Source organism: Lactuca serriola, chromosome 6 (assembly GCF_051521515.1).
Source record: "Lactuca serriola cultivar US96UC23 chromosome 6, Lser_US96UC23_V15, whole genome shotgun sequence".
In the NCBI taxonomy this organism is placed as follows: Eukaryota; Viridiplantae; Streptophyta; class Magnoliopsida; order Asterales; family Asteraceae; genus Lactuca; species Lactuca serriola.
In genome coordinates, this window is record NC_136413.1 from 54,883,206 (window position 1) to 54,893,854 (window position 10,649).

Here is a 10,649-nt window from a genome sequence, read left to right on the forward strand (position 1 = left end):
ACAATATTTTATAACTTGGAAGAGGGATTCCGTAATCCAAGCTATAAAATATTTGAAGATAGGCAAATGACGATTCACCAATTTCCACCATGAAACACGAAATGGAATATAAGGTTTTAATTGGATCTGAAATTCCTAGATCTTTTGAGATTCATTGAACTTTTCAATGGCATGTTTCAATCTCGATTGTGTCCTCTCAAGTTTGTGATTAGGATGTCGAGGATCACAAACAAGGTGTGAATAACCATGCAAATATACTTGGTACTCTTAATTTTATCACATAATCGATGTGCCGGTTAACCACACGTGCTCCACCGATCTATGATAAACCTTAAGCCACTCTTTGACAATCTTGTTAAATCCACGTTAGTGTTCCGGTTAACCACACATGCTCCACTAACGACTTAAGCAAGGTGCAAAGTGTAATTTCATTGGTTAGCACCAAATTCACATTTTCCTAAAGTAACTAAGATTGGGAATTTATAAAAGGTTTAGTTACTTTATACTTATCATTATACTTATAATGAAGGGAGAATTAGAGTCCTGTCAAACCCATTCGGCTAACAACCCTCCACCAGTCAAGGAAGCGGAGGGTGAGAGTGGACACCCATTAAACTGCCATTTTATAGGCAGTAACCTTATACCCCCTTATAGACCGGCTTCGTGAATGAGGCCTACGAAAGGTAAGAATGACTTTGTTCTGATGCATATATATAACTATTAACTATTAATATTATAATAGTATAAGGGTTGAATTTTAACTTTTAAAATTGTAATGGTTTGACTTGGAATTAAAGTATTCATGAGGGGAAACTTTACAAATTCCAAAACTTGAGGGCAAGTTTTGAACACTTCAAAAAACTTTTCAATTCCATAACTTATGAGTTTTAATGAAAAAACTATTCAAGTTCCATAACTTGAGGACAAGCTATGGAAGACTTTAAAGCATTTAAAAAATGAGACTCTTCATTTTTATAGCTTATGGAAATCTTATGAGTTTTAAAAATCATAAATGTGACTTTTCATATAACTTGAGGAAAAGTTACAAAAACACATATTATGAATAACATTTAGATCAATTTGGATCGAAAACAGATTATCACATAATTTTCTATTAATCTAAACTAACTCATAACAATAATATAATTCAAATCAACCAATTTTCATGAAATTAGCCTAACCATTAAACTAATACAAAACATGAATCTATTGACAGTTATCTTTGAAATTGGATTAACATGAACATTACCACATCAAAAACAGGTTTACAAGTTCAAAAAACAGTTTAGGGTAATGTTTCTAGTCCAATTTCAGCCAAAAAACTTGAATATATGTTGTCAGTGGGTCCAACTTGTCGAGTGCATGAAGCAACTCTACGAGTTGGATGAATTTGCACATGGACTCGTTGAGCCCTCAATGGACTCATCGAACCCTCAATGGACTCGTCGAGTCACCTGTCCAGACAACAAAAAAATCGATTTTTCCAGCTTTTTTCAGCAAATTGCATCAAGTATAATTGAAATCAAGCCTAGGCTCTGATACCAATGATGGGTTTTGGGCATTCTAACACTCATATGGTGTACATGCAACCATATAAACCTTGAATCTATGTTTTCTCTATTATATATGCAAATATTCAATATTTCAAGGTTTCTTCCTAACTAGCATAATATGAAGTAAATACAATACAAGAATCTAGTACAATGACATACATTTTGATAGTGCTTGAAGTATTGAACTTTTAAGAGCTTAGAGCCCCAAGTGTTGCACCTCAAATGATTCACACAACGCCAAAAACCCTTGGAATAACTTGAGAAGAAGAATACTTAAGTTCACTCTTATGAAATCGGATTTGCCCTCTTGTGTACTAGACACTGGTCCCCATTTCATGAACTAGATACCTCTTTATATAGTGTGGGGAATTAGGGTTACATTCAAGTAATCCCTAATACCCATGACCTTTCATTTCCATAGGATCCATGGGTTAAAAACTCCATGGACTATGCATGAAAGCTTAGCCCAACCTAAATGAACTTAGCCCATCCTATATATATATATATATATATATATATATATATATATATATATATATATATATATAAGAGACCGTATTTAATTAGTTCATTTTTTATCACTAATTAATTCTAAATTAATTCTTGATCAATACTAATTAAATAATATGATTTCATATTAATATATTAGAACTTATAATATATTAATATGAATCGTAAGTATCCTTTTTCTCATTTTATCTATCCAGTTGTTCCGATGCCATGCAACCCAAATGAACCATGCTACCTCGGGTCGAATACATACCAAAAATAGTTATGGGCCTAGACATCTAATCCAACACATATAACAAGTAATCACATAACAGTCTACAGACAATCAAACCGATCTACAGATCTCTGATCATAGCAACATCTTATCTACCATGATACCGATCTAAACGATCTCACTAATAACATAACAGGTTCACAATCTAAAGGGCTAGCCTTGGTGCCTTCGACCCTTGAGTATAGTAAGGAAAACTCACCTCACAATGTCGTATTGTAGTGATAAGATGAAACTCCTGAATCACAGCCACGAACTCCACCACATATATCCATCATAGGACCAAGTCCATTAAATCCTAAATTACCAAAATACCCTCAGGAGATAAACTTGGTCAACCCTTGGTTTAAGTCAAAGTCAATGGTCATGGTCAACAGTCCATGTTGACCCAACTCGTCGAGTGCAGCTTACCAACTCGTCAACTTCCTTCATAACCCAGAAACCGTGAAAACTCGAGTCAACTCGCTGAGTTGCAAACCAACTCATCATGTCCATGCAGTGTCCAGAATATCGGGGAAATTCCTAACCACTCGTTGAGTCACCTCATTAACTCGTCGAGTTCATGCAGAATCCAGAACACTGGAAAACCCGTCTCAACTCGTCGAGTTGGCCATCTAACTCGTCGAGCTCTTCAACCAAATTGCATTTCCTAATCCAGTCGAGTCCAAAGTTCCAAATTCCAGATCTAACTTCCTAGAGTGGAATTACCACGTTAAGTTGCCAACTTTACGTGCATGTAAGGCCTTAAGATGCTTAAAACACCAAAACCAAGTGTAATATGGGGTTTAAGGCATGGAGAAGGGCCAAATCTTGCTAAACTCAGGAACTTTATGACTATGAGGGCTTAGAGGAGTTTAGATCTAAAGTAACAACTTCAGATCATGCGTAATACCCTAAATGACCCACAAATGTGCTAAAATGGCCTTAAACCCATGAATAAGGAGATGTAATACTAGAATGATCAAGGTAACAACTTGTTACCTTCGAATGGAAGCCAAAACGTGTAGATGCTAGATCCACAAGCTCCTTCCCATTCCAAGCTTCTCAACCTTCAAGCTTCTTCAACAAATGCACCAAAGACACTCTTTTAGCCTCATAAACACAAGGGAGCAGTAAAGAGCGGCTAGGGTTTCCTTCTCTGAGTAATGAGGTGATAATGGAGGCCAAAGGATGTGGGTTAAGTCCTTTAAATAGGTTGAAAACCCTAAAAATTAGGGTTTTCTCATTCAGTTCCTACTCATCGAGTTGGGGTCCTCCAACTCATCAGGTAGACCTCATAAATCACGCGGGTTGGCTACTCTCTACACGACGAATTGGGGACTCCAACTTGTAACACCGTAAATTTCAAAACAAATTTTCACATTTTTAAAACATATTTCCATTTATCAATATTATAAAATCTCATTGTTTCACAAATCAATCCATAAAACACAGACCAAGATCATAATGTCCAAACAAAAACTCCTCGTGTGTGCCCAAGATCACAAGGTAAATCTTCAAAATAAAAATTACCATTTTTATTAGCAAAAATAGAACCATTCTCATCATTAAAAGAATATCTAAACTCTTGTTTAAAAAACGCATGAAAGGAAATAATGTTTCATGTTATTTCTGATGGGTAGAAAGAATTTAATAAATTTAAACTAACTCCATCACTAAGCACTAGGATATAAACTCCAATCTTGGTGACAGGTGAAGGTTGCTTATTCCCCATGATCAAGTTTATTCTACCATGCTCTATGTCCTCACTACTTCTTAGCCCCTGCAAATTAGAAAAAATATGTGAATAACACATCCTGTATCAAGGAACAAAGAACGAGAAGATGATTAGTTATTAGATAAAATAGTGTATATAGCTGCAGAAGTCAGCTTCACCTTTCCGTTTTTGATGTCTTGCAAATACTTTAGGCAGCTTCGTTTTTGATGTCTTGCAAATACTTTTGTCGTTGCAGTAGAAGCAAGTTGCGTCTTTGGGATAAGAGACATGCAGAACATTATAACTAGATTTTCCTTTGGGTCCATTGCTTGATGACCGAAACTACGACTTTCCCTTCTAGTTTTGCTTAGGATGACCTTTCCTCTTTTTCCCTTTCCCTTAACCAATGGCCAGAATGGGAGTATTAGTAGGAGTGGAGGCAAAACTTTTTCCCTTGATCACTACTTCAATTGTTTGCAGGAGGTTGTGCAGTTAAGACAATGTGGTCTCATTATTGTTCAAATGATAAGTCAAGACGAACTGATCATAACAACTTGGCATGGAGTTCAACATTATGTCGATAGCCAGCTTCTCAACAAAATTCACATTGAGCTTGACAAGCCAGTCCAAGTATCGTTGCATTCTTTACACGTGGTTGTTAACAGATTCTCCGTCTTTCATATCGCTTGGTATGAGTTATTTTACCACCTTGTAGATTTCCTGACGAGCTCACTTATGATACTTCTCCATAAGGTCCTTTTTCATCTCATACGGCCAGTAATCCTCATAGTATATCTAGAATTCAGGAGTTATCGTGGCCACCATGATGCAAGCAACTTTTTTTGCATCATTGTAGTGTTTCTTGTAGGCAACCATTTCTTTAGGATCGGCCTTCTCTTCGTCAATCTCATCTAATGGTTTCTTAAGCACATACTCTTTTTCCTCGAAACAAAGGATGATTTTTATGTTGTGTATCCAATCATTGTAGTTGGTGCCATCCAATGTCACCTTGGAGCAGATGTTAAACAAGGAAAAGTTATGGATGGAGGAGGAAGGAGAACCAGAAGAATCATTTGGACTAGATATTTGTAAAAGAAAGATAGTTTTAGTTAGATAAGAAAAATCCCTAATATAACAATCGCCAAAAATGAAATTTTAAGGCTAGGACCCAACTAAAAAGTTCACAACTTAGAAAATGGATTCCATACTCTAATTGTAAATTTTATAAAGGTAGGTAAATGACGATTAACCAATTTCACCATCGAAAAATGAAATTTGAAGGAAATTAAGTTAATTGAAATTCCTAGATCTTTTGAGACTTATTGATACTTTTCAATGGCATCTTTAATCTCATATTATGCTTTTCCATTTGTGACTGGGATTACAAGGATCACGAACAACATGTGTAACCATGCAAATTAGCTTGCCACTCTCGATGTCATTTATCATCTCATTTTAATACGCCGGTTAACCATACGCGCCCCATGAATCAACGATAATTTTTTAGATGCCCATTATTACTCTTTATAGTCACTAGTAGTGGTTCGGTTAACTACACGAGCTCCACAGACTACTACAAAACAAAATGCGCAATTTCCTTGGTTAGCATATAAATTCACATTTTTCCTAAATTAACTAAGATTAGGATTTAAATAAAATAGTTTAGTTACTTTTTAATCATATTATACTTATTAATTAGAATTAAATGTCCTATCAAACCCGTTCGGTTAACGACCCTCGATTAATCAAGGAAGCGGTGGGTGAAATTGGACACCCATTCAACTACACTTTTATAGGCAGTTTCCTTATAACCCCCTTATAGACTAGCTTCGTGAATGAGGTGTACTAGCGATTCGACTGACTTATTCTTATACATATAGTAATAATTAAACTTTTAATTTTACATATAGTATAAGGTGAGTTTTAAAACTTTTTCAAAATATTAAGTTCATATTTAAATTTCGAAAATTAAACAATTAATTTAAATTTAAAAATAGACCAAATATTTATCTATTAATTAAACATTTAATTAATCATGTTGGATTATCTAATTAAATTAATCGAATAATTTAATTTAATTCTCACCCCTAATTTTCGAAAAAGTGGGTGTAGTATTTATCAAAATTTGTAATTATCCTACTTAATTAGATAAACTAATAATTACCAAAATTCGGAAACACTAACCACATATATACCATTTTCAAAAATGGCTTTCTTAAGGAGGAAGCTAAGGGTTTCAATCGTTACCTTAAAATCGAAAACTTAGGGATCAAGAAACCTTGCCCTAAAATCGATCACTTGGGAGGCAAGGTAAGGGTTTCAACCCTTAACTAATTTTCAAAACTTAGGGTCCAAGAAACCCTAATTTCGAAATTCTTGGCCTAGAGGGTTTAATTTCCATAAACCCTAGTTGACCAATTCAACCATTATAGAAAATTCAATAGAAAACAAGCTAACTTTGATACCACTGATGGGTTTTATGCAAAACAAACAAACTTAAACTTTTAAGTGTGCATGCAACCCTAATAAAGATTTATGTTTTCACTATAGAATCTATAACTATGAACATCAAAAGGGTACCTAAGAACGCTAGGATATTTTCAAAAATACCAAATTAGGGTTAAGGATTACATACCTTGATTGTTATTGTAGAAAAAACAATGAACACCTTCTTGTTGATATCTTGCAAGCGAGCACCATACTTTTTGTGTCTCTAATGGAATCACAACCAATGCTACAAAGAGGATAAATAAAGACAGGAGTGGGGAGCCAATTTTTCATCCAATGTTTCTTAAGGAAAGGCGTGTATGAAAATGTGAAGGGCTATGGCCTTTATATAGCTTAGGAAGCTTGGTGCCAAAGCTAGGGTTTAAGGAGGAAACCCTAAATTCCCTTGATTGATGACCAAGTAGCCCATTCCCCTTATTCAAGTGGTTTGGAAAAAAAATTCTTGAGTTTGTCCAAGTGATTTCCGTCCACCTCATACAATGAGGTGCTTGGCCTTCTTCCTTCAACTTTTAATAAACAATCAAATAGTCCTTACACTTTTATTCATACAGATCTAACAGATCAATATGTCATAGCAAAATCCTATATACTAGGATACATAACCGAGTGGGCTGGAATTTGTGCCTTCGACCCACGAGTATAGTAAGGAAACTGACCTTGTAGTCTGAAAAGATAGCAGAAAAGAACACTACTCCAAATGCGAACCCTACAAGTCACCTAAGCAAAAAATAGTGACCAAAACTCAAACTACAACTCAAAATACCCAAAATGTCTCTAATTCAAACTTTGTCAAAGTCAACAGTCAACGGTCAAAGTCAAAATTAACTCCAGCTAGTCGCCACGTCGTGGCTACTAACCGACGAAACAGCCGAGCGATTCATCAAATCCATAAATGTCATGTGAGTAGTGGTGAGGCCAAATGGCGTCACCACGAACTTGTAATGACTGTAACGAGTCTGAAATGTTGTCTTTCCACATCCTCCTCTATAACCCTCATTTGATGATGCCATGACATCAAATCAATCTTGGAGAACCACGATGCACCCTGCAGCTAATAAAAAAGGACATCAATCAGTGGAAGTTGGTAATGGTTCTTCACCATTAACTTGTTCAACCCCCTATAATCAATACACATGCGGTGGGACTCATCCTTCTTCTTTAGAAATAAGATCAGTGATCCCCAAGGTGAACTGCTTGGTTTGATAAACTGCTTACCCAACAGCTCCTAAAGCTTATTGGACAACTCCTGCGTCTCTGGTGGTGCTAATCGGTACGACACCTTAGATATTAAAGCCACGCAGGGAACCAAATCATTCCTGAACTCAACCTGCCTCTTGGGAGGCAGACCGGGTAATTCCTCCCAAAAAACTTCTAGGAACTATCTGGCTACAGGCACATCCAAAACCAAAATTTCCTTCGGAACCCGAGTGTCAGCCACATATGCAAGGTAACCCATACATCCATGCTGCAGATACTGTCGATCCCTAGAAGCAAAACAAAAAGCTAATCCAACTCTGGTACCTTCTCCATAAATAATCAGTTCTCCCCCACACAAGGTTCAAAATACCACCTACGAAATCTTATAGTCAATCACCGCACCACAACATGTTCAACCAGTCCATCCCTACTATCACGCACACGTCCCCTATATGGATACGGATCAGATCAATCGGCTAAGACACCCTGAATATCTCCAAGGTAAGGTCCCAAAAAACGCTCAATGCAGAAACACCATGTTCGTTGGCAATAGAAACCTCTAGTGGACACTAAAACTCCCCAAGAATCATACCAAAATTCCTTGTGAAGGACTGAGACATAAAAGACCGACTCGGCTTCACCTTTCTGTTTTTGATGTCTTGTAGATACTTTAGGCAGCTTCATTTCAAATTCCCTTTGTCACTGCAGTAGAAGCAAGTGGCCTCTTTGGGATCAGAGACATTGAGAGCATCAGAACTAGATTTTCCCTGGGGTCCATTGCTTGATGACCCAACTCCCTTCCAGCTATAATTAGGAGGACCTTTCCACTTTTTCCCTTTCCCTTGACTAATGGCCAGAACGGGAGTACTAGCAGGAGTGCAGACAACACTTTTTCCCTTCATCTCTACTTCAGTTGTTCGCAGGAGGTTCTGCAATTAAGACAATGTGGTCTCATTATTGTTCAAATGATAAGTCAAGATGAACTGATCATAACAACTTGGCATGGAGTTCAACACTATGTCGATAGCCAACTTCTCATCAAAATTCACATTGAGCTTGACAAGCCGGTCCACGTATCGTTGCATTATTTACACGCGGTTGTTAACAGATTCTCCCTCTTTCATCTTTCTTGCTATGAGGTACTTTACCACCTTGTACATTTCTTGACGAGCTCACTTATGATACTTCTCCATAAGGTCCTTGTTCATCTCATACGGCCAGTAATCCTCATAGTATATCTGCAATTCAGGAGTTATCATGGCCACCATGATGCAATCAAGTTTTTTGCAGCATTGTAGTGTTTCTTGTAGGCAACCATTTCTTTAGGAGCGGCCTTCTCTTCGTCAATCTCATCTAACGGTGTCTTAAGCATATACTCTTTGTCCTCGAAACAAAGGGTCATTTTTATGTTGTGCATCCAGTCATTGTAGTTGGTGCCATCCAATGTCACCTTGGAGCAAATGTTTAACAAGAAAAAGTTATGCATGGAGGATGAGGAGGAGGAACTAGAACTATCATTTAGAGTAGACATATATAAAACGAAGCTAGTTTTAGTTAGATAAGAACAAACCTTAACATAACAACCCAAAAATGAAATTTTAAGCCTAGAATACAACTAAAAAGTTCATAACTTAGAAAAGGGATGTCGTAATCTAATTGTAAATTTTGTAAAGGTAGGTAAATGACGATTTACCAATTTCACCATTTAAAAACGAAATTTGAAGGAAATTAAGTTAAGTGAAATTCCTAGATCTTTTGAGACTCATTGATACTTTTCAATGGCATGTTTAATCCCAAATTATGCTCTTCCATTTGTGACTGGATACCAAGGATCACAAACAAGATGTAAATAACCGTGCAAATTATCTTGGCACTCTCGATGTTATTTATCATCTCATTTTCATGTGATGGTTAACCACACACGTTCCATTAATGCAACACCTTAAGGTTCGGGCTATTCAGTTTAGAGATAATAAGCATTAAAAATGACTTTTAGATAGAAGATTATTTAGGATAAATAATCTTAGCCAAAGTTATAGTATATGTCACAAGGATTCCGTACATATAAAGAACGGGGAAATCCGACTTATAACGAAGAAGTTATGACCCGTTGAAGTTTTGCGATTAAAACGACATGGCTCTGTATCACACCCCAAAACCAAGAACGGCGGAATCGTTCTGGGGCGGAGGACGTCATGTACAGTATCACAACAATGAAAAGTAGTAAATAAGCAACAACATCATCCATTGCATTAATAATATAATTTTAATACAAGTGTTCTGACAAATTTTTGTAAACACTAAAGTAAAATCAAAATGAAAGATGAGTCTTGAACGAGCTCCATCTTCTCTAAACCTTGCATCGGTACCTGTCTATTGATGACCTGAGGATACAAGTAATTTTGAAAGTGGGTATCAGCTTAAGGCTGGTGAGATCATAAGTATTTTAGTGTCTTAATTTGTATGTAAGTATATGTATGTATACGAATTGTAAGTATTGAAAATGTATATGAACTGTAAGTATAAAAATGTTTTGTAAAACAACTGTAAATGTTTGAAAAACCCTAGAAATCCCTATGATTTCTACTATTATATAAGGGTGTCTTCTACCAAGACCTAACTGCTCTGAATGTAGCCTTCTACCAAGACCTAACTGCTCTGAATGTAGCCTTCTACCAAGACCTAAATGCTCTGAATGTAGTCTTCTACCAAGACCCGACTGTTCTGAATATAGTCTTCTACTAAGACCCGACTGTTCTGAATGTAGTCTTCTACCAAGACTTAACTGTTCTAAATGTTCGTTTCTTGTAAAAGTGTATAATTTTCCCAAGTGTAACTATCATTAACAAAATATAGTTTTTACATTTAATGCTTAAGTGAAAAGATCACTAAATATATGTAAAGGGCAAATTAA